Here is a 27,986-nt window from a genome sequence, read left to right as displayed (position 1 = left end):
CTTGCGAATCTCCTCCGGAACGCTGAATTTGTCCTCTGCGGAGAAGAACAACAGGCCCGGCAGCTGACGAAAGTCCGCTTTGACGTAGATTTCGTCGTCCATTACCAGGCAATGCGGCTTCGTCAGCATTTCGGTGTACAGCTTCCGGGCTCGCGTCTTCCCCACCATGTTTTGCCTTTCGTCGCGGTTAGGAGCCCTCTGAACCTTGTATGTACGCAGGCCCTCCCGCTGCTTGGTCCGCTGGACGAATGAACTTGACAAATTCAGCTTATTGGCGACATCCCGGACCGAACTTCTCGGATCACGTCTAAACTGCTTAACTACGCGCTTGTGATCTTTTTCACTGACGGAGCATCCATTTTTGCCGTTCTTCACCTTCCGGTCGATGGTTAGGTTCTCGAAGTATCGTTTTAGTACTCTGCTGACCGTGGATTGGACGATTCCCAGCATCTTACCGATGTCCCGATGTGACAACTCCGGATTCTCGAAATGAGTGCACAGGATTAATTCACGACGCTCTTTTTCGTTCGACGACATTTTTCCAAATTTACGAAAAATTGACAGTGAAGCATGGCCAACGTGATCTATACACTCTTATCTGGTTATAAGCGAAAGCTGAAGATATAATTCCTAAAAATTAAATTTCTACAGCGTTTTTTCCGTGATGCAATTTGATGTGACATACTCTTTATTCCATTTCGAAACGATAAAGTAGCTCTCGATATTTGTTTAATATTTTGCGATAAGAAACAAAACTACAAATTTTCACGAAAATTCGAGAGCCACCTAATCGTTTTGATATGGAATATACGCATATGTATTTTAATATTATTTTCATTTTTTTAAGCATTTAAATACGTAACTTAGTATCTTATGTATGTTTATCAGATAAAAATATGTAGTTTATTTCGATTATTTTCATTTATTTTTGATCAGATTTCTGAAGCAGAATATCTCTAGAAATTACAAATAATATCCATGTCACTCAAACAGAAAATTGATATGAATGAAAATGATTTGGTTTCCGTGTGTCACGAGTTAACGTGAGAACGAATCGACGGATTTGAATGATAATTTTACTGTTTGATGTGATTTGGTATGCGTCAAGTTTATACGTCGTATGTCCGATTTGATTCGAGAACGGATCAAAAAAAAAATTCATTATCATATAATCAATTTTTATCACAGATTGATTTTTTATGAGGCCGTTTTGATTTTCTTTTTCCAAATTATCCTAACTCAGAAACATTTAAGATATAATTTTTTCTAACATTAAATTAAATTTTTGGGTAAGATTTTTTAACAGTGTAATAATAATTCTCAATAACTTTGCCGTACATCATATTTCAATCGAACGTCTGAATTTCTAGAGTCTGGTTTATTTTCAAATAAGCAAAATGATTCTGCATCCGCTCTCAAAGAAAATCAGTCGTTATTGAAATTGGTCATACAAAAATAATGAAGGTAGAAGGTTTAAAAAAATCGGAGAGAGTCGTTCTAAAATCTGCCGTTTTCGACTGATTCAACGCCAAGAATAGCTCTTTGCCATAATGTTATGAAAAGTATTCGATTCAACCGAAATGTGTTCCATTTAATTATTCCATTTATTATTGTTATCAATGTAAGAGTGGTGTCACTTATTATCGACGTTCAGAAATATTCTGAACGCAGAATTTCGACCTTTTGATTAAAAATGAGAATTAAAAAAATTAAAACGTGTTCATAAATACAGATTATATTTAATAAAATTTTAATTTGAATTAAAACACAGGTTGGTTGCCATGATCGAAAAATATTTTTTGCCCTTTTCATTTGATTATGATTTCCGGCACATTTTTTTTCGTACCTTCAATGAGGGGCAAAACACTAGACACAACTCTTCATAGTATATCATCGTACTCAATCACTTCTGCTAGATTACAAATAGTTTCGCATTCTTACATTAGAAATGTAGTCATGCCCCTTTCAATGTTTTCGTAATTCTGTTCATTCTTATATAATGTGATCGATGAGCATTTTCTCTGCCATTAGACTATGCTTCTCCATTATTGCTGTTTCATGCTTCGTATTTATTTCCATTGTTTTTACTAGTTCCATTCGCATGTTGTATTGTTGTTGTATTTTTCCAACTCTCTTTATATTCATGTTTATAATTTTGTGACATTTTTTGTTTATGTTTCATTTGATAGTATTCAAACTTTTTGTGATTGACTCAATTGATACTAATTTTTGTAAATTGACTTTAATTAGATGTTATCCGGATCGGATCACATATTTGCACTGTTTTCTGAATAATAGAAATGAACTTAACGAAAAAAATGGACTCTGCTCAGAAAATAATTCATCAATTCGAGCAATTGGCGTAAAATGGAACAGATTTGCTCTCGCAAACCCTCAGACAGGAAACTTCAACAAACTAATAATATTCCGACAATAATATTTACCAGAACACTTTAACCCGGACGCTCGCAGCATTCTGTGATTCCTTCCTATCCAGCAGAAGCAGCAGCAGTGTACCTTTATTGCTTGATAATATTCGTTGAAAATGTGGCGCAGTAGAAACAACAACAACTGCAGCAGAGATAAAACTTTCCAACTAATCAGATACACGTCCGGGTGGTTCCTCCGGATGAGATCCAAGCTCCCGCAGCTGTTGTTGCTGTGAGTTGGGGGAAAATTAATTAACCAAGTTTTACTCAGCAACAAACCGCTCTCCCGGCCCATTCGACACTACACTCCTCCTTCCTCCTTCCGCCACAGTAGCAATCAAGTTCTGACCCGTGCTCACGAATGAAGATGATACTCCCGGGAGAAGGTGAGCCGGAGTTGGGTGGCCATCTGACTACACCCCTTCCTCCTCCCCGGTGGCAAAACTTGTCCGGTGAGTCAGAACAGATGCACATAACTGCTGTTCTAGCTCTCCCAACTCATCCGATGGATTACAGTTGCCGTAAAAATGCTGCTTTATGACTGCAGATTGCTATCATCGTAAAACAAGAGGAATCACCTCCAAGGATGGTTAGGACCTGAAGGGCACATTGAGAAACCCGATGGTCGGAAGGAAATGCACAGGAAACGTATTCTCGTTCTCTCTCACACATACTCACAAAACACACCGTCTTAGGTGTGGTTCGATTTTTTACCCCGATTAGAATAATCACACTAATTGAACGCATCATCTTTGTAGGGACAATTATGGTTAGAGGCCCAGAATCGGTTTTAGCGGGTCTTTGTTTGGTCGACGAACCATCTCCCGGTGGTTCGACCATAATTTATTTATCTAATTAACATAATTGGAAATGATAATTATAATCGGCAGCCACAATGTGATTTCCACAAGCACCGAGATGGACGTGCGACGAAAGGAGACCGGAAGGGGTCATTGTGCGTAACATTTCCGATTATTTTGTAGCGCCGTAATTTGTGAGATTTATTGAGCTTAATTGGATGAGCATGCATTTGCATACGAGGTTGGTAGGCACTGGGGAAAAGGGTTGGATGTGGTATGGGGCGGTATTTTTCCGGTCGCCCAGAGAATCACTTTAACCCTGGAATTGCGCTCCCGTGCGGGCGGCGACTGTATGTATCAAAATTCACGGCTTTGTCCTGGATTAATAGTGCCGTTCGGGTTGTGTGTGTGTGTATAAGGTATGCAGGTGTGCACACGGTGGGGTGGCGCTTGGGCGTTTGAGAACCGAACTGGGATATTGATATTTTTTGATATGTGGGATTTGTTATTTAAATTTAATTACCTCCTGATTCGATGTATAATATAATCGAGCTCACGATTGCACGACTGCAAAGGTAATTTATGAGTTTGTTGTTGATATGGAAGATTACAGTTCATTAATCGAAAATGTACCGGACCAACTGAATGAAAAATTATTTAATGCTAGTCTTCGTCGTTAAACATAAATTTTTGATTGCTACCTAAATCTGGAAAACGTAATTCCAATCTATTTTCAACACATTTTACCATGCGTGAAAAGTTTTTCTCCAGCTTATTAAATCAGCCCGGCAATACTGGTCCATTACCTCTATCTTACAGCTCCGAAAGAGAGAAAATATCCCCAGACTCTGACGACATAATATTTTCAAATTTTTTTAATGGTTTCTAAGGATCTATCTACGATTTCGTTTCCCAAAAAAAAAACAACAACCTTCACATCACAACATCATTGCTACACTGAATAGATCAACGTTTAGAAAGTGATATAATGTAAAAATGAGAGAATTTAAATGTTTAAAAATTTAAAAAATAAAAAATTCCAAATACTTAAAATTTGAGAATTTAAAGTTTATAAAAAATAAAAAAATAGGAAATTTCGAAAATTTAAGCAATCTAAAAAGCGGATGTTCTGAAATTCAACAACTCGGTAGTTCGAAAATCAGAAAATTCCAAAATTCAGAACTCAAAAATTCAAGTATTCAAAAAATTTAAATTGCATTTTTTTGCAATTTAGGAAATAAAAAAATTCGAAAATTCGAAAATTCAAAACATTGGTGAGCCGGATATTCTGAATTCGAATACGAATTATCAGGAAATTTACAAAAAATTGAAAATACAAAAATTTGAAAATTTTTAAATTCGGAAATTCAAATTTGAAAGCAATTTAAAATTAAAAAAATGGGAAAATAAAAAAAAATTCAAATTTAAAAATTCGATAATCCGAAACTGAAATTCAAAAATTTTCAAATCCTATATCTCAAAATTAAAATTTAAAAAATTCAAGAACTTAAAAAGTTTTAAATTTCAAAAATTTAAAATATTGGAAATTTAAAATTTCATAAATTTCAAAACCCAAAAATTTGAAAATTCAGTAATTGTAAAATTCAAAAAAAAATTTAAAATTCGTAAATTTTGAGGTTCAAAACTCAAAAATTCAGGATTTCAACAATGTAAAATTTAAATTTTCCACACTTTTGGAAATATAAAATTTCAAAAATTCGAAAATTCAAAACATTGAAAATCCGAAAATTTGGAATACAATTTATCAGAAAATTCAAAAATTTGAAGTTTTACATTTCCAAAAATGCGGAAAACTGAAATTTAGATTTTTGAAATCTTGAATTTTTGAGTTTTGAATTTGAAAATTTTATTTTTCTAATTTTTTCAATTTTAAATTCCTTAAGAAAACTTGAATTTACGAATTCATGAAATGTTCAATTTCCTAAGTTTTGAATATTCGAATTCCGCATTTTATATTTCCAAAACTGAAAAAAGTTGAAATTTTAAACTTTTGAATTCTTGAACTTTTGAGTTTAGAATGCCTAGAATTTTCAAATTTTGAGATTTAGAGTTTCAGAATTCTTGAATTTTCGAGTTTTGAATTTTGTCATTTTTGAATTTGAAAAAAATAATTTCTTTTCCAATTTTTTCAATTTAAAATTCCCTTAAAACCTTGAATTTTCGAATTTATAACATGTTCAATTTCCTAGGTTTAGAATTTTCGAATTTTTGAAATTTTATATTTCCAAACTGAAAAAAGTTGAAATTTTAAATTTTCGAATTTAAGAACTTTTGAGTTGAGAATTTCTGAATTTTCGAATTTTCAAAATTTAAAATTCCTAGAATTTTCAAATTTTGAGATTTAGAGTTTCAGAATGTTTGAATTTTTGGGTTTTGAATTCGAAAATTTTCAAATATTTTCTAAATGTTCCATTTTTTTAAATTTTAAATTCGTTTAATATCTCGAAATTTCAATTTTCGAATTGAAAAATTTTCAAATACGAAAATACGAAAATAAGAAAATACGAAAATACGAAAATGCGAAAATACGAAAATACGAAAATACGAAAATACGAAAATACGAAAATACGAAAATACGAAAATACGAAAATACAAAAATACGAAAATACGAAAATACGAAAATACGAAAATACGAAAATACGAAAATACAAAAATACGAAAATACGATAATAAGAATGTACGGAAACATTAAAATACGAAAATACGAAAATACGAAAATACGAAAATACGAAAATACGAAAATACGAAAATACGAAAATACGAAAATACGAAAATACGAAAATACGAAAATACGAAAATACGAAAATACGAAAATACGAAAATACGAAAATACGAAAATACGAAAATACGAAAATACGAAAATACGAAAATACGAAAATACGAAAATACGAAAATACGAAAATATGAAAATACGAAAATACGAAAAAACCAATATACTGAAATACGAAAATTATGAAGTTTGAAGGTTCAAAAATTAGGAAATTCGAAGATTCGAAGAAATGAAGATTCGAAAATTTTAAAACTCAAATACAGGTCGTACTCGATTATCCGGAGTCTCCATTATCCAGGATTCGATTATCCGGAATTTTAGACTCGATTATCCGGAGTATTTTATTTTTGATTTTCGGAAATTTTGAATAATTTGTATAATAATTCCATATTGAATAGCCAATATGGGTATCAAATGAAATGGCTTGACTGATAGAACACAGTTATTTATGAAAAATGCAAATCCAAAATGGGCAACCACCACAAAATGGTGCCTTTTTTTTCATAACCCCATCAATATGAGTATCAAATGAAAGTGCTCGACCGGTAGAACACAGTAGATCATGATTCAAATTCAAATCCAAGATAGATGGCCGCAGTTCCCGAATAAACAATTACTTTTTAATGGTTTCATTCAGCTTGCCCAGTTTGTAGGTATGTTTGAGTGTTTGTAGGGTTGACCCACATTAATTGAAATTTGACCCCGTTCCTCATCACTGATTGATCTGAAATTTGGAACATACCTTAAATTCTAGTGCCATTATAAAACTGCGTATTCCATGATCTTCGAAAATCCAATTTGGTCGCCGCTAAAAAATGGCTGAATGGATTGACTTGAAGAACACAAAACAAAACAATTTATAGGGAAAGTGAGGGCATAGTGATCACCCTAAGGAATATGTCCATTTACAGCGTCCACATACCGCTACAACTCCCGTTTTTCTAAGAATGTTATAGTTCAACTCATTGTTGTTCAAGATAGCATACGGTTTTTACTACAAAAATTCAAAATAGTACATTTTTCATCATTAGAAAAAAATGTGAAAAATCGAACTTTTGTTTTGCTTGGAGGTAAAAAGGTCACCTAGTGGGGGCAAAGTGGTCACCCGCACATATCAAGCTAAATGGGATAGATTTAAGCGTTTTTTTCGCCCAAATTTGTTCAAATCATATTCGATATAGTTGGTACATGTATGAAATAAGCTTGGTCTATTCACCTAGAGTCTCAATTCAAATTATCTCATACATACAAAAACATTGTAAGAAACACATAGCGTTCCGCATAATGAGGCTTGATTTAGTGGGAGTGGCATATTTTTTCAGGGTCAAAGCCCCAAAAGGAACATCTTCAAGAGCAGAATGTGATGGGGTATATTAGCTTTAGTAAACAGAACATTGCAAGTCGTTATGCACCTATGTCCACTTTGCCCCCAAACATCAAAGTAATTTCTATGCTAAATAATCGCTGAGAATGAACAAAATATATGTTCACCTCTCCTAGAGTATGTGAACAGTCGTCCAAACTGATAATATGTCCAATATATCAGATTGAATAAACTAAATGGCACACACAACTACGGCCGAATGGCTATCGTGAGAGCAATTTCTGTTTTTATTTATATTTTGACCTGTGACAGTACTATTGAAGTACAGGGTGACTCAAAAGTCATTAAACTCTTCAAACATAAGGTGCCGATCAATACGGGGTCAATAGTCAATAGTTATACTACCAAACAAGCAGGTGACCACTTTGCCCCCACTACCCCTAAACAACATAAATTCGAAAAGGTCGCCGCCACAAAACGGTCGACTATGTATTTTTTGCAATTCCCTCAATATCTCAAATGAAATGAAATGATTTTACTAAAAGAATACAGTACATCATCAAAATATTCCTAAGAAAGTTAGGCTGTTAGGAACTCAAGATGAATTTGTATGATCCAATAAGATTGTCTGGCTGTATCCAATTTATCAACTCCTGTATGGTCGGACTTGATTCTCGAGTCTAAAAGGTTTGCAATTAGATAAGGTTGATCTTCTACTAAATAGTTGAAAAAACGTCTCCAGCGTTTAAAGAAACTCTCATAAGAAGCAAGTTTGGTGTTCTTTGTGTAGTCTCGTTTGGGTTCAAATTCAAATTTTTAAATTTTGGTGGAATTACCTCGAATATCAACGCACTACTCCATCATGCTCAACTGTTGTTGAGCCGTTAAAATAGTCAATGTGTCGCCGGTCATAATAATTTCAATTTGTATTGAAACCCCTTCTCAGATTACCATTTTTGAATTCAATTATAAGTTTTTTTTAAATAAAAAAAATTATTGCTGTTCCTAAAACACGTAAAATATGTTTATTTCTTTCTAAAATTTAACGTTTAATTTGCTTCATGTACGCATGCCGTGAGTGTTAATTTTATGTTCGATAATAAAGAGTCGAAATCCCGGCCGCCAGATATTCGGCTATCCGCCCTCGAAGCTGGCCGGAAATCCGTGATTAGGTATCCGACCAAACCTATTCGAAAATCCAAAAATTTGAAAATTCGAAGGTTTGAAAATAGGAAATACGAAGATTCGAAGACTCGAAAAATCAAAGATTCGATGATTCGAAGATTGGAATGTTTGAAGATTAGAAGATTTGAAAATTCAAAAACTCAAAAATTCTAAGACTCGACGATTTGAGAATTCGAAAAAAAATTTCAACTCAAAAATTTAAAAATTCGAAAATTCGGAAATTCAAAAATTCAAAAATTCTAAATTTCGGAAACCAAAAAATTTGACAATTCAAAAGTTGGAGAATTTAAAAGTATGAAAATACAAAAACACGACTCCCGTTTACGGGTTCACAGTTTTTGAATTTGAGTTCTAATCGCTGATGCGAACGCCGAATGCTGAATTCTAATTAGCTGCATGGAGGTGACTCCCGACATACTTCTGAAATGGACGGTAAAAGTTACGAACCAGCCAAAAGTGTTGAAAATCACAATACCACAGAAAAAAAAACTGCGCGAATGAAAAGGACTACAAATCACTTAAAAATATTCAATGACATGATTGAAATGAACATAGTAGATCATATAAATAAAACGTTGTAACAATTGAAAAACTGAGAGGAAAAAAACATGAATTAGAGAAAAGCTAACAAGATTACAAAACAATAAGAAATAAAAACCATCCATTTGACACTCGCAAAACTAAGATTGAATTGAATGATTCAAATTGACATAAAAGTAAATTTCAAGAAATTCTTAGTTCCATGAAATGTGGAATAACAATGAAAACAAAAAAGTATACAGATTATGAAGAAAAACAAGAATCTATTATGGATTGAATCAGACATATTAATGAGAAAATGAACGCATCCTTTTCTTCTTGTTTTTGAATGTCATTAACGTTCTCAGAATAACTTTCGCCATTTCAACATAGATTCTCATGCCAAATAACACGACTAAAAATTCTGAGTGGCAAGCTCAAGAATACGCGTGGCCACAATGTAAATCGGAAGAAATTTTCTTTGTCGAAAAATCCTCTGACCACAACTGGGAATCAAACTCAAACCCCCGGCATAATAATGTGTGACGCTGAACACTCGGCCACGGGAGCACCTGATTTTTCCTAATGATAATAATTGGTCCGTATTGATGAACCACTCCTGGAATCCGTCCCACAGAAACCGTTTCCATCGAAGCGTAATCGTGCAATCAATATTTCCCATGATTTTCCTCTGGCATCCATCGCTGGCGCTTCGTTGGCCACGATGCAATGTGTGAAAATTCAATCAAGGATAAAACCCATCGTATTAATCTCCCGCCCTGCCGTTGATTGGAGGGCTCTAATTTCACTCCTCAGGGTTGGGTTGGATTCTGTTCCGAAGAGTTCTCCTTCTTCCCGTTAGCGGGGCGAGGGCGTATAACCGAAACTGATAGTAAGCTGATTGGGGCCGATTCGGAGGGATCTTTTGCGCTTAAATGGCAGTTCGACGGATTGTGTTATATATCCGTTGGATTTTTTCCTGTAGACTATTTAATTGAAAATATCCACAGGCTGGATGCAGTGGTAGTATAATTAAAATTTTACCCCACCATATTCGCACGAAATGTCAGCTACTGGCGTATCATCATTTGGCTATTGGAAAATTGAAAAATAACACTGAATATCTGCAATATTTTAGGCAAAAAAAAAACAAAGGTTAATTGATCGATGTTGTTTTATGTCGATTTCACACCACTTCCCTGAAACTGACACACCAATCAAATTCCGCGCACAGGTCCTGGCCATCATCATTGACGGGGGCGTCACTTCAATTAGTGCCGTTCACCACAATTCCACCTTCGGATTAATCGATTTCAGTCAGAGGACTTATTGGTGCTTTTGTTTTATGCTGCGAACACTCGGATCAAAGTGATTGATCTGAGCGCTTCCAACGGAACTATTTCACGGAACACAGTGAGAATTATCCTTCTTCAGACAACTTCGAGAAGGTAAGAATGGTTTCCATCTTTCGTCGGAACGTCGAACGGATTCTGGCGAATGTGTCTGAAGGACGACGAGCGCATTTTTGTTTACTAAAGTTAGGGGAGCAGCAAATCAACAGCAAAGGATAGGCAACGGTACGGGCCTGGATCCAAAATTAGCACAGTGCCACCAATCCTTGGAATGACACCAATGAAGGTGTATGTGCGTGTGTGTGTGTGCGGCACGTGTCGCTGGTCGGAGAAAAGCTTAAGCTCAATATGTGTGTTTACCCAAGCGAAGTTTATTTGTGCTGCAGCCCAAGCACTTCGCACAGTCTGTTGGGAAAAATACCTCCCATGAATCAGTGCATCAGAACAAAACAGAAAAAAGAGAGAACATGTTAAGCGGCTTACCGTATGGCAACCTTCAAGGCAAGGATTACGACACAATTGGAGCGTCAGTGTGTATGGGATGGTTTTCCATCCCCCTCTCCCCCTACCGGACGGAAATTTATAGCAATTCGACATGTTGACAGTTTATTGGATATTGTTTTTTTCTATGTTGTTCGAGTGGCCACTTCATATAGTATGGAATACCACTTTAATGTGGTACTGAATAACGTGAAGCTTTGGAGTTGCTCGCCTTTGAAAAAGAAAATGGAAGCTTCACGTTAATTTTTATTTTTTTCACTTTATTCTTGTTACTGAAGCTCAATACGTTCATCTTGGAAATTACGCAATTTTAAAAGATACAATGTTTGAATGTTTGAGGACGACCACACGGGTCAACTGAAACTTAACCTCAACTTGAAGAAAGCTGACAGCATGTGGAATCAAACTAGAGTCCGCACACGGGGCAACCAGTTCACAAGGTTGACTCAACCTTTTGGAAGCAACCTGGCATATTGAGTTGCTGCTGTTTGAGGTTGACAACAGTTTACTTCATTTTTTGTTTGCTTTATTTTCTGAGGTTCGTTAGAAGGATGTTAGCTTATTTTTTGAAAAATCTATGTACTAATTTTTATCAGTTGAAAGATGTGTTTATAAAAGATAAAAAGAGTTCCATGGTTTGATTGATAGGTATACGCAAACAGAAATGTGTGCTCTTGATCAATATTTTTTTTCTAAAGTTCTCCAGATATAATTTAAAGTATTAACATTTAAATTCAAACACGATGTTCCAAATAGTTCCATACATTGTTTAAAAAAATGTATGCCCCGTCTTTTATCACTAATTACAATTGAAGGAAATCAATTTCAACAACGAATACTAATCGGAAGCTAAAATGCTATATAATGCACTTTTTCATCTGCGATGTGTTTTAGAATATTTTTATATTGATGACAACAGATTTTGTGTTGTTTGATTAAGCTATTCCGGTTGAAGTTTTACAAAGTTTTTTATTGTACAAATATATTATTGAATTTATGGTGAACAGTAGATCTTGTGGTATATTCAATGATGTTTTCCCAATAAACTTTCAACCGAAATTGGAGCTGCTAGGTGTTCATAAGAGAACATTATCGTGCCCGATTGTTTCAATACATATTTTAATTTGAAATATACCTGGAGAGTCTCCGAAAAGAATGCACACATTATACACATATTTGCCTATACATATAACAGTTCGGCTGAAAAGTTCATAAGGTTGACGTCTAGGTGGCGCCTTTGCAATAATCTACTTGACTATCACAAAGCACCATTTTTCAATGGATACGTGTCAAAATTTGACAGAAATCGGTCGATTGGTTCGTAAGTTACAGCATTGAGAGTGAAGCAACTTTTGTTATTGTGAAAAAAATGGAAAAATCACAAATCAATGAAAACGATGGCAAAATTGCATGAATTGGGCTTCGAATTGCTTCCGCATCCACCGTATTCTCTAGATCTGCCCCCCAGCGACTATTTTCTGTTCGTACGCAGACCTGAAGAGAATGCTCGCTGGTAAGAAATTTAAGACCGATAGAATACATTCTATCGCTCGTAAACACGTTTTTTAATGCATTAAAAATTATTCTAATTCATTACACATTTTTCTGGTGAATCAATCAATTTGATAAGTTTATTGGCTGTTTTTGCTTCAAAATCAATTTTTACTTTAAGCAGAGGCGACACGTGACCACGTGAGCAACCTGATCAATCAACAATGGTAGGTGTGTTTCCTATCTTTTTCATCGGCTTCGTTCAGTAGAAAACTTTGAACCTAAAATATATAGTTACACACCAGACCCGTATGATGATGCTCAGCCAACAAGCATCCACATCGCTATCAGCAGGCTATCACCAAGCTACGTCATACCTAAGTCACCCTCATTGCCTTGGATCGCACGAAGTCACTTATGTCACCACTACCAACGTACCATTAGAACCAGGTAGAACGTAGCCTAGGTAAAAGCATAACTGGACAGCATCAGAAAGTTGAAACGTGACCTCATTCACGATTTAGACACTAGTGTGTAAGTACCTTTTTCGCAAGGATTGTAAGAAGAATAAATGCTAAATTTACCTTTTTGTAATGTGATTCCATAATTAAATATTTTACGCAATGAAGCGCATTAGTAGTAGTGATCGCTTCATACATATGTAACGGCCTTTGTTCTGTCGCACTTGAAGATGCCGATAAGTGTTTGAATGACGGCGGGTTCAGATGAAAAGTTAAAATCCGCCAGTCATCACTGCTTATTTCGTAGTGTTGTGTTGTGTTGTGTTGCGTGCGGGTTGTCAGATCACTTTCTTCGCGGTGGATAAGTTTCACCCAACAGAAAAGAAAATAAGGATATTCGCGATAATATGTAAATTACAATTAAATGACCTTCGATAATCCCTCATTCTCAACTACAAATGTGGAATAAAAAAAAAGTTTAATTTAACTCTTCTGATATTCCCTTGAAAACTCATTATTATAATATGAAACTAGCTGACTCAGCAAGCGTTGTTCTGTCATATAAATTAGTCTAGTGAATGTTTTGGTTGTTGTATAAAAATATCTAATGTATTGTAAGTGTGTTTGAGCGTTTGACATACCGTAGAATGGAGCGCCAAAAAGGTGACCGCCGACAAAAAATCTGAAATATTAAATTTAAACTGTACAAAGTGATATAGTTTTGTCGCAAAGAAGATAGATGAACAAAAAAACAGGAAGTGAATTATATCTGTGGTAGAACCGTAAGGTTGACGTAGGACTATCATAGGTTTCATGGTCATTTGTTTTAAGTTGAATCTGAATGAATTCTAATGAAATGGATGAATAAATATTAGAATTCGAAAACTAGAGCGTTACATTGAAGGCACAAGGTTTTAAGTCTCGAAACATCTTTGTCGAATGAAGGAAGTGACATGATTATCACTTCATTCGAAAAATGAAATGTCTACGAGTTATATGCCTTGCAAGAAAAACTATTGATAGAGTCGAATGAACTGATGATGTTTTATGTCTCTATAATTCAAGACAACAACAAAAAAATATTGGAATCAAAAAAAAAGTTATAGGAGGTTGTGTTCAAGACACTACCGCATTGTTGACGTAGAACTACGCTGTGGTTTAATTCAAGTTGCTTGTCTATAACTGCGGATATTATTTTATCATACTACGAAAATTTTAAAATAACACTTCTACCGTTTTGGTCGCCTTGAAATGTTTTTGTATTGTAGAATCATTTGACGATAATTGTTTGATGATTCATTCTTGTGCTCGCAGAACAATACATGCTTGAGATAAGCGCAGCTTTCATCCTTAGTGAGGAAAGTTTTGCTACTGGCAAGCGAAACCAAATCACATAAAAAATTCCAGAAAGACATTTACTTTCTTGGTGACTAAACAAACGAAATAAACACAAAATTTGGAACACAAAACAATCGTCAATCATAGTATAATTAGGCGATTGTTGCATCGTTATAGGGCCAATGCAGACGGGAGCAGATACAAATGGGGTTTCAGCGTAGCGAATTTTTTATTTTTACGTACGGGTCATGAAGCAGACACGTACGCACACAAATATCCATACATCGATGACTTGAAGCAACTAAATATACACACACTTATCTTCGTTTTACGCTCTTCTCAACAGAAGCCCTTTCTGTTAATATTGCCAGTCTAAATTAGCTTAGCATCCTTTGTGGGGAGAGTTTTCCTACCATCATGCGAAACCAAAACACTGACAAAATTCCGGAACATATATTTTCTTGGTGAGCTGACGATAGCTTGATGATTCTCCACACAATTGTGTAGCTCAAAACCTTAATGCAATGGCGTCAGTTTGATGCAATGATTGCAATACCAGCGACATCAGCGGGTAAGTAATTTGGTCGCGTCCACAGCTCAATCCGAAACGAAGATGTGATGACGCAAAACAAGGAAGAACAAGCGATATTCACTGCTTTGAATACAGAAAGATACTAAAAGTTTGCCTTCCTTCCTTGCTTGAGACTTTAAACTTCTTCAGTTCACTCGTCTCTAATCTACAAAAAGGCCCTTGGAAAACTTTACTTTATCCATAATATTACTCCTCCACCCCCATAGCCCTGAGAAAGGCATTCGATCCTTCACCGTCCAGCTCGCCCAGCAACGATGTTGTTCAGTCGATTTCCTTACGAAGAATGAAAGTTCTCCTCAGCATGATCCACTGTTTATACTCTAGGCAAATATTCCCCTTCGTTCTTCTTCTTTTCTTATGTTCACGGAGATTTTACATCTTATGATTTCCCCTTCGTTGCTCGTCGATAAGTTGCTTGTTATTGACAGCTCTGTTCGGGAAAGCACTCAAATGGACAGAACAAATGTACGAGGCAATGGCAATGCTTCCAATTTTCATCAATTTAAACCATATACAGACTATGGGATTATAATGTATAGCATATCAAACAAATCCTAGGGATTTTTTTTTTCATAAAAACGTGACCTGTTTTCTGATTTGGCACCCTTAATGAAAGACGTAGTTCTACGTCAAAATAAATATAATAAACTAGCTGTACCCTGCCACGCTTTGCTGTGCCACATTGTGGTTGCATGGTTGAGTTGAATTTTTCTTTTTTTTTATGTTGTAACAACAATCCTAGATGTGTTTGGTTGTTTTGTATATTGTATCATAGTTTGAGCTCAATCGGTTCCGTACTTTTGGAGTTTTTAACGCGCACACAAACGAACAGAAAAAAAAGATGTTTCCATCACATAGAACACATATTCATTGCTGAATAGTCGATTTTCATTAGAAGCTCAATTTCAGAAACGCACTCTGGTCATATATGAAATCATTTTTCTTGGCTAGCAAAGCAAGATTGTCGTTCGCTTTATGTACAACGTCATCGAACAACTTTAGCAAAAGAAGCAATCATGCAAAATAGCTGCAAAATTTATTCTCCGCTTTCTTACGTTTGCCCTATACATAATACAGAATACATTGTTTGTTACTAATTCTCAAACAAAAATTACAAAACAAAATGTATTTGCTCGTAGTATTATACTTTAAATAGAAAACAAAATGAACCTCAAGTCATTTCGATGCTGACGCTATCTTGATAGCCTTCTTAGTTTATCAGTGCTTTCATGATGAACGAAGATAGCTTCGCCACAACAGCTGCAATCGCTGTACAATTATAACTGAGTGGATTTCCAGGCTTATTGGTTTTGAAGTCTGTGTTAGGGAAATTGAAACATATTTTTGGACCAATAAGTAACAAGCATATAACGCGTAGACATTTCATCTTTCGAATGAAGTGTTTATCATATTATTTCGTCCAGTTGTTCAGGAGGTATTAACGCTCAAAATCTTATTGCTCCGACGTAACGCTCTCGTTTCCGAAACTTTGAATCTAAACCCCAGAATAGAAATGGAAGACGTAGTGCTATGTCAATAATGTCAATTTCGTTCACGAAGACTGTGTCGGTGTTGCTCATGATAGCGGCTCGAAAGTGAATGTATTGTTTTTCGCGTCGCTTCTGTTCATTGTATCATAGGAATCGCAGTCGTTCACTCTATGTCCTCACGTGTAAGTCGACCATAAAATGTTGGTACAGATCACGACATCGTAGAATGACGTTATTCGTCAGATCATAACACACACATACAAAATCCATCGAACGCACTCTCTTGTTTGTTTCGTCTCCTCTGTTTCTAGACATACAAATCTCTACTAAGTACTAATAAATACAATGCAAGCAACGTTGAGACGGCGAACGCTAGGAACATTAGGAACGTTAGGAACGTTAGGAACGTTAGGAACGTTAGTACCATTGAAGAAGAAGGCAATGATGTGTATTGATGATGATTTTGCTACAGTCCTGAAATGTTGAACTTTTCTTAGTGAAAGTGTCAACTTCCTATAGGAAATATCAGTCCAATTCCTCTACAGGGCCAGATTTGCTGATCTGACGTTTGTTTGACCTCGCAACCGACCGTCTGTCGGTTGTGTCGGTTGTGACCCGAATCTCGCCAAATTTGTTCCACAAAACCTCGCTTGCACCGCAATCTTCTATTCCAAAAACATAATTCAATCCCATCGATCAATTTCACAAACCATTACCTATACCCGACCCCCTGTCTATCCAACCGCTCTCCTCTAGAAGCTCAGCTCTTCAGGAAGAGGCAGCAAAATCCAGACTCCGGAAATGAAACGGAATCTCAGAATCTAGAAAACACGGGACGTGCGATCGGTGGTCGATTAGCCCTACCGGCAGTGGTTGTGGTGGTGGTTTCGGGCTTTGCAGAAAACGAAAAAGGCTCATTAATTTTCCATTCACACTCGTTAACCCTTTTCCCGTACTCGCTCCCCCTCCAGGATGCGGAAAAACACAAACTAGACACCGAAAAAAAACCCAACCGGGACTGAATAAATTTAGGGCTTCCCCGCCAGCAAAAAAAAACGGGCATAAATAACAGCGGGTTTTATTGCCCGAACACAAACACACAGTCCGAAGCGCCGGACGATGTAAATTATTTTGTGACGTTTCATCACGTCACGCGATCCTTGCTGTGTTCAGGGTTTCTTTGTCCATAGTGATATTCGCCCTCGCTGAGTGCGGGTGGGGAACGGAGTAAAAGATTTTTATCTTCACGCCACGCCAATGTCGTCTGATGGGGGAGGGTGGTAATTGTCCTGGAATGGAAGTTTGTGGAGTGTTAATGTTGTTGAGACAGACCTATGAATTGAACTTACGTTATGGCTAGATGTCAACGCTCGCTGGTTGTCAGATCGATAAATGGTGAACGTAAATAATATGGCTTGCGAATGGTTTACATGTTTACGTCGTTTCGGTTCAACCGGGTTTCGCCGTTTGTTGATGTTATTCCTGTTTGGGTTGTCATGAATAACTTCGAACTCCGATCTGACTCGTTGTTAGAAGCGACACATTCTTCTTTCGTCGTCGAATTTGAAACGAAAACATCACAAACCATCCAATGAATGCGGCATAAAATATAAAATCATGAACAAGAAACGTCAAATTCGACGAATTCATAATAACCGTCGTCATGTGCCCAGTAATTTACTTTTTTCTCTTGCTGACGTGCCGAATTCAACCCCTTTTTCGAGGAAATTCAAAATGCCACGAGTTGTCGGTTTGTCCCTCCCCTTGGAATGCTTTTTCGTTTTTATTTTCTGTTTTCAAAGCCACAGAAGTAAAGTGTTGAAATGGAGCGCTCTTTGAACGGCGCAGCTCGTGAATTTGATAAGCCCGTGACATTGATTTTGAGTCCCAATTTTTTTCCGCTGACGCCATCTGTTATGCTGGGGCTCCGAAATTGTGCCAATCCCAAATTTGAACAATGCCAAACTCGTCGGCTCGCCGAATAGTCGTCCCAAATTTTCCTTTTCCCGCTCCACGGAATGCGGAGAATTGTATAAATTCGAACACAAAGAAGAAGAAAAAACGGAATGGAAGCACGCGGAGCGAAAGAAGAAAAAAAAACGAGCCCCAAATGCTGATCCTTTATCTGGTTAGCAAATTTCGGAATGCACCCTAAAGCTCTTTGATAGTTTTCTGGACCGGAATGTGAGCCATTTCTCCGTGGTTCCGGAATGATTTTTCCGTTCTCGAAACGGGCGGTCTTCGTGTCCAAGTTCCTTTTCACTTGTGCCCACTGGGGCGGGCCAAATGACCATCAAGTAGGCTCCTTTCCCCCTAGCAAACCTTACCGTCCGGATCTTTTTCGCTGTGAGTAGAAAAAAGGGATGTGAATTTATTGGATTTTATTGCACAGCGTGTGGTCGCCGGGTACGATGACGACGGAGCAGAAGGGACCGTTGCATACCATTTTTTGTTTGAGGTGGCTCTCATATGCCAAATGTGGGTTGATTGAATACCTGCGAATGCGGGGGGCAGCCCCGGAAGGGTCATTTGAATCTGTTCTCAGTGGCAGTTTCTGGGGTCTTCACACACGAGGAGCGCCAGGTCGTGTACGTTTCAGAAGAGTCCTCAACAGCGGAACTGGTCCGAAAATGAATTGAAACTACTCAGTTTAATGAAAGTGGAGCGCTTGCACGTGGCCTTTCAATGTAGACTTCGTCGTGTGCTTCCGATCCAGAATTTGAAAACATACTGTGTAACACGAGAGCAGAGCACAACAAAATAACAAACTACTCGGGGAAGAAAATCTCATCAAAAAGTGGTTAAAGTCAGTGAAAATTCGAGCAGATGATTTTCACGGCGCTCACTTCCACCACAATTTTGCCCGGGAAAGAGAAACAAGATGGAAAAATTCAGAATGGCAACACTTTATGCAGTGGCAATCATAAAACAAATATGCTACTGATGATGATGCTTCTGCTCCTGCTGCTGCCGCTTCTGCTGCTACTCTTCGGTCGATGTAAAATATATGGGAATTTTTCGCCTTCGGAAAGGGTGTCTGCCCGGGGGGGGGGGGGGTAGTGGAATGTCGCGATAATGGTGAGACATATTAGGAACGAGCGAGCGAGTGTAACCATGGAAGCATCCAACGGTTTCAACGAGGCTACAATTTCGCCATAAAACATGGTTAGAGAGCGAGGTGGATGGATGCGGCAACGAGGGCGGCGACGGCGAAGGTAATGCATCTGCTCCTGCTCCAGTGGGGATGGAGGTGGGAGTCATACGAGCAGAGCATCGTAATGGGAGTTATGATGGGTAGTATAGCTTTATTACTATCGATAAATTTATGGATGCTAGTTGTTTTATAACATACCACACAACGGGTCATGTTTTCGGGTGACGTGAATTTCCATATCTCCTGAAGGGTGTTACAAGATTTGAACGCGTGTTATGGATGCATTAGCGGGGTACACAAGCTGCTCTCTCGTATAAAATCATATCATGTTATTCTTATCAAGGGCGATAAGAGTAAGTGGCACTAGAATGTCATCCTACGAATCGTTAATATTATCTTCCGAGAATCGAAATTATTTATCGCGTTAAGTAGTGTTTTGTGATCGGGTTCTGAGACCTTGAGTTCTGTATTTATTTTTCAACAGACATGCACTTGAGCTTGTTTCGATCTTTTTGATCCGCTCCTACGAACATATTTTTTTTTTTTTGGAAAGTTTGCTCGTTAGTGTTGGCGAGCCTTTCTTCGAAAATAAAATCTAACAGCTTTCCACAGATACATTCCAAGTACGAGCGATTTTTCGAAGTTCAAAACTGTCTCCGCGTGCTCATCGACAGGATCGTTAATAACAGATGTTCATTTATTTACTGGACAATTATTTTTTTATCTTCGTTTTTGGCTTTATAAAGCAATTCCACGGCAAATCAGCCGGCCGCTGATTCGACCTCCTCCGATTTATTTTAAACTTGGGACTTTTGATGGAAGCTTCCCAAAAACACAATTTCCATTATCATATAAGCAATTTTAATTATGACTGATTTTTGAAATCTTTCTTTCAAAAAAATCGTAACTCAAATCCAGATGTCTGATTAAAATATGATGTTCGACGAAGTTGTTGGAAAATCAATGAACTATTTAGGAAAAATAACATTTCAAATGCACTGCTAAAGGGAGTTTGGGTTGAGTTTGGTTCACATATATCTAAGGATTTTCTCCCTCCTATATTACATATTTCATTTAATCTAATTCCAATTAGAAAACGAACTGTACACTTGCTTCCATATCAGCTCTTTTCTTGCTCTCACTATCCCTTCTATTTTCTTGTTCGTATTGTGTAGGCTATGGACTTAAAAGTTCATTCGCCTCTAAAATTCGTTCTGTCCCCCGGAAAAGCCTTTACGATAATGGTGGATGTTATTTCGTTCCTCAATAATACCAATTACGTTCTTATTATTATTTACTAATATAATTTATTATATATTATTCATCGTCAATCCGTTATTTCATTTCTAGCGGACTCCCGGGTAATGATGTATGCTACATACAAAAAAATCGTTCCTTTCAGTCATCTTCCAATGATTGCGTAATACATCGTAATACATAATATCAGTGATAGATTAAAATAATTTTCCCCAACATCAGAGATGATTTTTAAACAGTAGATGATAGCTGCAAGTGCAAGAATACTATAACGGCGACGCGTGTCAGGCTCGAATTTGCGATTGCTATATTTTAGATTAATAGTTTATGAAGATTAATACAGGGAAACTACGATATAACGTACCCTCGTTATAACGTACCCTCGATATAACGTCACTCGATATAACGTACATATTTCCAAAGTGTAAAGGAAAATTTTTTTCAATATTTTTTTTCTGATAAAACAATGAATTATTTTTATTGTGATGCTAAAACAAGTTTTGTACCTTCAATCAATTCCGAAATACAGCTGGTTTTGTGATTCCGGATTCTAAATGAATCAAGCTTTAATCAACAGTACGAAGGGAAACATCATGCGAAAGGCTGGCTTCGTCTTCTGATTGAAGTTATTTATTAACTTTACTAAAACAGCAACACAATAAAGTAATATAGACTACGTTAGTGAGTACTTTATTATGCTTCGATATAACGTACAATTCGATACAACGTACAATTTTGAAAGTGAAATGTACGTTATATAGAAGTTTACCTGTAGTAGGTTTTAGAAACCTGTAGCATTTAGATGAAGGAATGATAAAATTCTATCATATAGTTGGTATTGAGAATTGTGTTTTTGTTTTTCATTTCAAATATTGGGTTAGATTTTGTTTTCGAGATTTACGCTTAGAGTTTTAGGTTTTGGATTTTTCATTCTAGAATTTTTAGTTTCACAAAGATAACTTTTCTCCGTCGCGATTAGAGTTCGATCAAGAGTGCACTCGTTGATTATAATATATTGCCGGTTTCCAACTGATTTTAGAGGAGTTCTTTCAGTTATCTTTTCAGGTTTCAAAAACTCTTCGCCGTCTTGATTAGTGCTCGATAAACAGTACACGTTCGAAGAAATTTTATCGGTTACCTTCTCAGGTTTCCCAAAGATAGATTTCCGTAGTTGTGATTGGAAAGTTCAAAACATAGTATTCGCGATAATTAACGGAATATATCGCTGGTCTTATTGATTTAAGTCGAGTTCTTTCGACTACCTTCTCAGGTTTCCCAAAACTCTTGGCCGTTGTGATTGGAGCTCGATGAAAGTACGCGTGATAAATAATAGAATATATAGCCGATTCAATTAGTTATAGAGGTTTTCCTTCCCAGGATACCTAAAGATAATCTCTACCGTGTGTTCTCATAACTCATAAGATCTTTGGAATTCGGTTTCGTCAAGTGGTCGTCAGTTCACGTTTACAAAACCATATCACTTACCACAGTGAATCCTGATTCTTACCTCTCCCACTAACAAACTATCCCTTCCATGATAAACGCTAGGGAACCACGCTATAGAGGCGACCCTTCTGGCCTTCGGGCGGCGAATATCATACTAACATTCCTTTCCTTCCCCTGGTGACTGTAAGGACGTGGCCGGCATCGTTATTGACCATTGAAAGCTTGAATCGCCGAAAATTTCACAACGAGAATGATTTGCTAATCCCAAGCGTCATTCTGTGTGTTCTTTGTGCAATTTGGTTGGTTCAGGTCAATCACGGAGAGCAACTACGAATTGTACAGTCTACCCAAGCTCAAGCTCAAGCTCAAGCTCAATAACATTTTAAATGCACTGCTAAAAAAACTTATTCAAAAATTGGTGTAAAAATATCTCGAAACATCGATATATTTTTTGTATATTCTAAGTAGAAACCCCTTTCAATTTAACAAAGTTTGACTGTGGTAAATTCACCAAAATGGAGATATGAATTTTTGAAATTACAGTTGTGTTCAAAATAATAGCAGTGGTGATTAAAAAATTTCAATATGTTAATAATTTGGAATTAGCTTCTTGATTCCAGTTTACGTCATAGTGAATTTTTAAAGAGCGTTCCAGCATAACAAAAGTATGGTATTTGTTTCAAATTTTATTTTATTATTTATCAAAACTATCAGTTATTCCAAATACGCAGTGTTCAAAAAAATAGCAGTATTCTTGTTAACACTAGAAAAACCGGATTAAAATAGAGGAAGTTGTCGGAATTGGTTTTATATTCAAATCATCTACTTCAGTACTTTGTAGTGTAATCTTTATTCTTAATAACAGCAGCACATCGTTTTGGCATAGAGTCCACAAGTGCTTGACAGCGATAAACAGGTATCGCAACCCAAGAATCACGAACTGCAGACCACAATTGATCCACATTTTTCGGCTTAGCTTCAGAAACAGCGCATTTGATATCTCCCCACAGGTTCTCAATCGGGTTCAAGTCCGGAGACTGCGCTGGTCATTCCATGAACTCAATTTTCCTCTCCTTAAACCATATATTAGCGCGTTTGCTCGTGTGTTTCGGATCGTTGTCCTGTTGCATGACCCATTTTAGTGGCATCTCCTCCTCAGCATAGGGCAACATAATCTCACTAAGTATTCTGATGTAACAATAATGATCCATGATGCCTGGTGTGCGGTAAATTAGTTCAACGCCGTTGTAGGAAAAACATACCCATACTATAATTTTTGCTCCACCGTGCTTTACTGTCTTAGGCCGATTACACATTATCCGGTTTCTGCCGGACCGGTTTCAAAAAGCGCCGCTGGGTTTGGACGGATAACCGGATAACAATGTGAAAGAGACCTCGCGCTACACAAAACCGTGCATCTCTCACATACACATACGTGCATTTATTTCTATAATGGATTGACAGATAAACATTGCTGCAAATCCACGATGACAGTGGAATACTGTCGACGTCTGGTGGCGACTTTCAATTAGAGCATAATTTGGGTCCTAAATTCATTAGTGTAATCTATATCTGATTAGAAGACACGAAGCCAGTTTTAGAATGTTAAAATGTGAATGAAATTTTTACATCATGTTACTTAATTATTTGAAACCCGTATTCCTGACTTTTATTTAACCATTTGTTTATACATTTTCACTGAAACTTTTCATTATAATATAAAGTTGTCTTCAAAAACAATTTTCGCATGAGATTTTTCCATCACTTGCAAAAAAAGTGTTTTTCATTTGAATAGAATATATAATTTGATGCGCAAAAGTTAATTTTCATTCATAATTTTAATATTAAAAACGTGTCCATTCCGCCTGAAAACCAATTATTTTTTATGCTCCCCTAAACTGGTAAACAAAGCTCAATGCCGTCAACGCGAATCCTCCTACTACATGCAGCTATGTGCCTACGCAAAATCCCAGCTGGTGCGGCAACCACGAACCTTTTCAAATTTGCGTTTCTTGGAGCACTGAGAGCACGGCCAAAGTGAGAGCAGATATCGCGGACATGACGTGTACCCTGCATCAGGACGATGCTCTTACCGATAGGTGCGATCAGAGGGGTCAAAAGTGTTAATTTTCCCGCCCTATTTCAGAATACAATCGCGAAACTTTTCCGTAATTCGCAGAGCACACACGTTCGTCTTGGGCTCATGTGAATCTATAACGTTTCCCATAACGACGGCAAAGTAAACTTGCATGATGAATAAACTTAAAACACTTACTGGACAAAAATATGGTTGTCGTCAACAGTATTACCAAAACTAACTTTAATCCAGTTGCGGTGTACTTATCAATACGCTAAATTGTTTATTCTCAAACATACACAAATAGCATGATCCATTTCACATGCTCTGTAGCCTCATATTTTTTCAATAGTCGCAAAAACACGGTTATATAAAAGTGAAGAATTTGAAAAACCAATAATAATAACATTTCGTAATAACCTAGTGGCACTAATTAATTATATGTGGTATGTGTTCTCTTCCTGTGATTATCTTAGAATTTTCCTACGAGAGAATGTGTGCCCATCTATCTATTCTAGTCTTTTTATTCCACCATTGCAATAATAATCTTCACAATTAAAATAACATAATTTTCCTTCAAACACTATCTCACTGCTGCTTCCGCAGATTCTCGTCCAGAAACGCGCTCAGCATATGCCGCAATTCCTCGAGCACGTACATCTTGGGCAGACACGGCTTCTCGAGGGCATTTTGCATCAACGCACAGCTGTTAATACACGGATCCTGGGCGAAGAATGACCGAATCAGATATGCCAACAGTTGGTTGATTCCGCTCTGACAGAGCCGAAGCTTCGGCGTTCGGCAGCGGAACATCTTGACCACCGAGTACCGATCGAACAGTGTGGTCGTGAACACCTCTTCGTCGATCGCGTTCCGGGTCAGGTTGAACTGTGTGGAATATCGAATAAGAACATTAGGAGGAAGAGCTTTTTCTAATGTGTTCAAATTAACAAAAACTGACCTTGACATTCAGCTCGACAAAGTCGCTCAAAATTTATCCCTTGATGAACCAGTTGGAGATTTGTTTGACATCTTCGAACTCATTTAGTAGCAATTTCAAATAAGGGATCTTATCTATGAACAAAACAAAAACAGAAGTTAATTATAAAACTCGGTCAATTTGTCGAAAAACACCACCCACCGTTCACCCACAGTCCACGGCAATATGCTCCATGATGTCCTCGTGCGCCTTTGCAGAAACTTTTATCACTGAACCTGTTCCACAGCAGCTGAATAAAGAAGCGAAATAAAAATTTCGGTATCCATATCACTTGCAAATTGATTGATTCCAAAATCAACAAACAAACGTCAATAGCACACACATATTAATACATGGGGTGAAAATTGCCTGAATTGTACTTATACTAACAGACATGACAAAAACTGTCAACTCGCTTTTATGGCATGAAGCTTCGTGCTCCTCTTTTGGGAAATGTTGGTGAGAATGGATTTTCAGGTGCATTGAACACATATCTTAAAATAAAAATTATGAATAAAAATTAACTTCTTCTTACAAAAAAGGTGTTCTTTATGAAATAGAGTAATACGTTCTTTTGCAAGTGGGGAAGCCTCCTGAACAATAATTGTGTTTGAATATGATTGTATATTACAATGATGAGTTTTAGTGAAAATATCAAGGAAATCATACAACAATGGTTAAGGAAGAATCAGTACCACGGGTTTTAAGCAATCAAATAACATGAAGTAAAAATTTTCATTGAAAAGTTAAACAACTTAAAACTGTCTTGAGGTGTAATAATCTTATAGAGAATGATTTGCCTTCCCAAACCGATGTCTCCACCAGACGACGACACAATACTACTGTCATCGCTTATAATGCTTGTCCGGTCACCGGACATTGCAGTCGCAGTGGACGGCTGCATCACGGCGCCGTAAAGAGGTTGGTACGGTCGAAATTTGCCATTTGGGTTTCAAACCGGTCCGGCGGAAACCGGATAATGTGTAATCGCCCTTAATCGTGTACTGCGGTTGATACTCTGTGTTGGGTAGACGACTCACATACTGATGACGGCCTTTCGATCCAAAGAGAACTATTTTGGATTCATCCGTCCACAAAATATTACGCCATTTTGCTTCGGGCCAATCAATGTGTATTTTAGCAAACTTGAGGCGACTCGTTACATTACTTTTTGTCAACAATGGTACCTTTCGAGGGCTATGTGCATACAATTTGACTTCCGCCCATCGTCGTCTGACTGTAACAGCGCTCACAGTTAAGTTCAGTTCATCTTTGATCTCATTAGAAGGGAAAGTTGGATGAGTCCGTGACAGTCTGACTATCTTTCGATCAATTCTTTCAGAAGTGCAACGTTTTCGGCCACGAGTTCCAGACTTCTCTCTATATTTTAAAGCATTGCTTATCATTTTGGCAGAATAACCAACTAGTTCCTGTACTTGTCTGTAGGTTTGGCCTTGATTTATTAAAGTTTTGATTAAATTGTTCCGCTCCTCAGAACAATGTTTACCGCGACCCATTTTCTGCAATACAAACAAAAATACATGTTATCTTGTGCATATTTTACCATTATATACGCATATAAACACTTACCGATTCTCGAAACGACATAACTTGACGGAATCTTCGAACGAAAACATGCTTTCATTGAATTCGTACTTCACTGCTATTATTTTGAACCGCGCGAGAAGGACACAGCCAAAAGTTTCGATTAAGATATACACTGAACTAAATATTCTGGTTATAAACAATATGAGTTTTAAACGAGAAATACTACCTTCGTATATTCATATGGTTAGTTGATAACATCGAGTGTACGTATGCGAGAAATGATAAAACATATGAAAAGGCATTAGGTGCTGCTATTATTTTGAACACAACTGTATATGAAATTTCAATACTTTGTAAAATCGTAACAATTAACGAAAGTAATATAAAAAATGAAATCCTCATACGATTCAAAATGAAAACCTACATATAACGTTCTGGGACCAACTGTTCTCGATATATAACCATTTTTTTAGAGTGAAAACGATTTCAGTGAAATTTGTATACGATGTCGGTACATTTATTTAATGTTATTTTATTTATTGTTATTTCCATCGAAAATTCTTCCACATACCATTTTTATTTGTGAAGAAAAAAGCAATAGATACAAAAGAATGATATTTTTCGACTAAAAGTTTATAACAACTATGAGAAATATTTCAGGTTCTTTTTTGGAATTATTAGGTGTACCGGTAAGTTTCTTCGGTTTAACAACAAATGGCGTAACTTGTTCCAGTGAATCAAATTTCCAGACATTCGTTGGAAAGCTACTGTCATTACGCGTCTTTTTCAGTATATGTCAAACAGTTGAAGCTTAAACAACATAGTTTTTTGCCACTTCGAATATGTCAAATTTCGTACCAACGAGAGTGTTTTTGCGGGGAGTGTTACTTCATTACTTCAAGATAAAGAAAAAAGATGCGGAAATTCATCACATTTTGGTGGATGTTTATGCTGACCATGTTCCAACTGAGCTACGTGTCAGACGTGGTTTGCACGGTTTGAAAGTGATAATTTTGACTTGGAAGACAAAGAACGCTCCGGACCGCCAAAAAAGTTTCAAGATGAAGAATTGGAGGCTTTACTCGATCGAGATCCGTCACAAACGCAAACAGAACTTGCAGATACACTTGGAGTAGCTCAGCAAACCAAATCCGATCGTTCAAAAGCAATGGGGATGATCTGAAGAGTGGACATTGGGTGCCGTATGAATTGAAGGCACGAGACATCGAACGCCGTTTTTTCGCGTGCGAAC

The 27,986-nt window shown here is 36.9% G+C and overlaps 1 protein-coding gene and 1 long non-coding RNA gene across 4 annotated transcripts in view; one reads left to right on the top strand and one right to left on the bottom strand.

The window, feature by feature from the left end:
• LOC129763556 (uncharacterized) overlaps positions 1 to 27,986 on the top strand; it is a 429,649-nt gene that overhangs the window by 171,561 nt on the left and 230,102 nt on the right. The gene's annotated exons all lie outside the window — the stretch shown is intronic.
• LOC129763559 (uncharacterized) lies at positions 24,495 to 25,537 on the bottom strand. Its single transcript, XR_008740967.1, has 3 exons — positions 25,349 to 25,537; positions 25,169 to 25,281; positions 24,495 to 25,095 (listed from the first exon to the last, which is right to left on the bottom strand). It is a non-coding gene; the product is annotated as an uncharacterized LOC129763559 (long non-coding RNA).

Source organism: Toxorhynchites rutilus, chromosome 1 (assembly GCF_029784135.1).
Source record: "Toxorhynchites rutilus septentrionalis strain SRP chromosome 1, ASM2978413v1, whole genome shotgun sequence".
NCBI lineage: Eukaryota > Metazoa > Arthropoda > Insecta > Diptera > Culicidae > Toxorhynchites > Toxorhynchites rutilus.
This window is presented reverse-complemented; position numbering and strand designations above follow the sequence as displayed.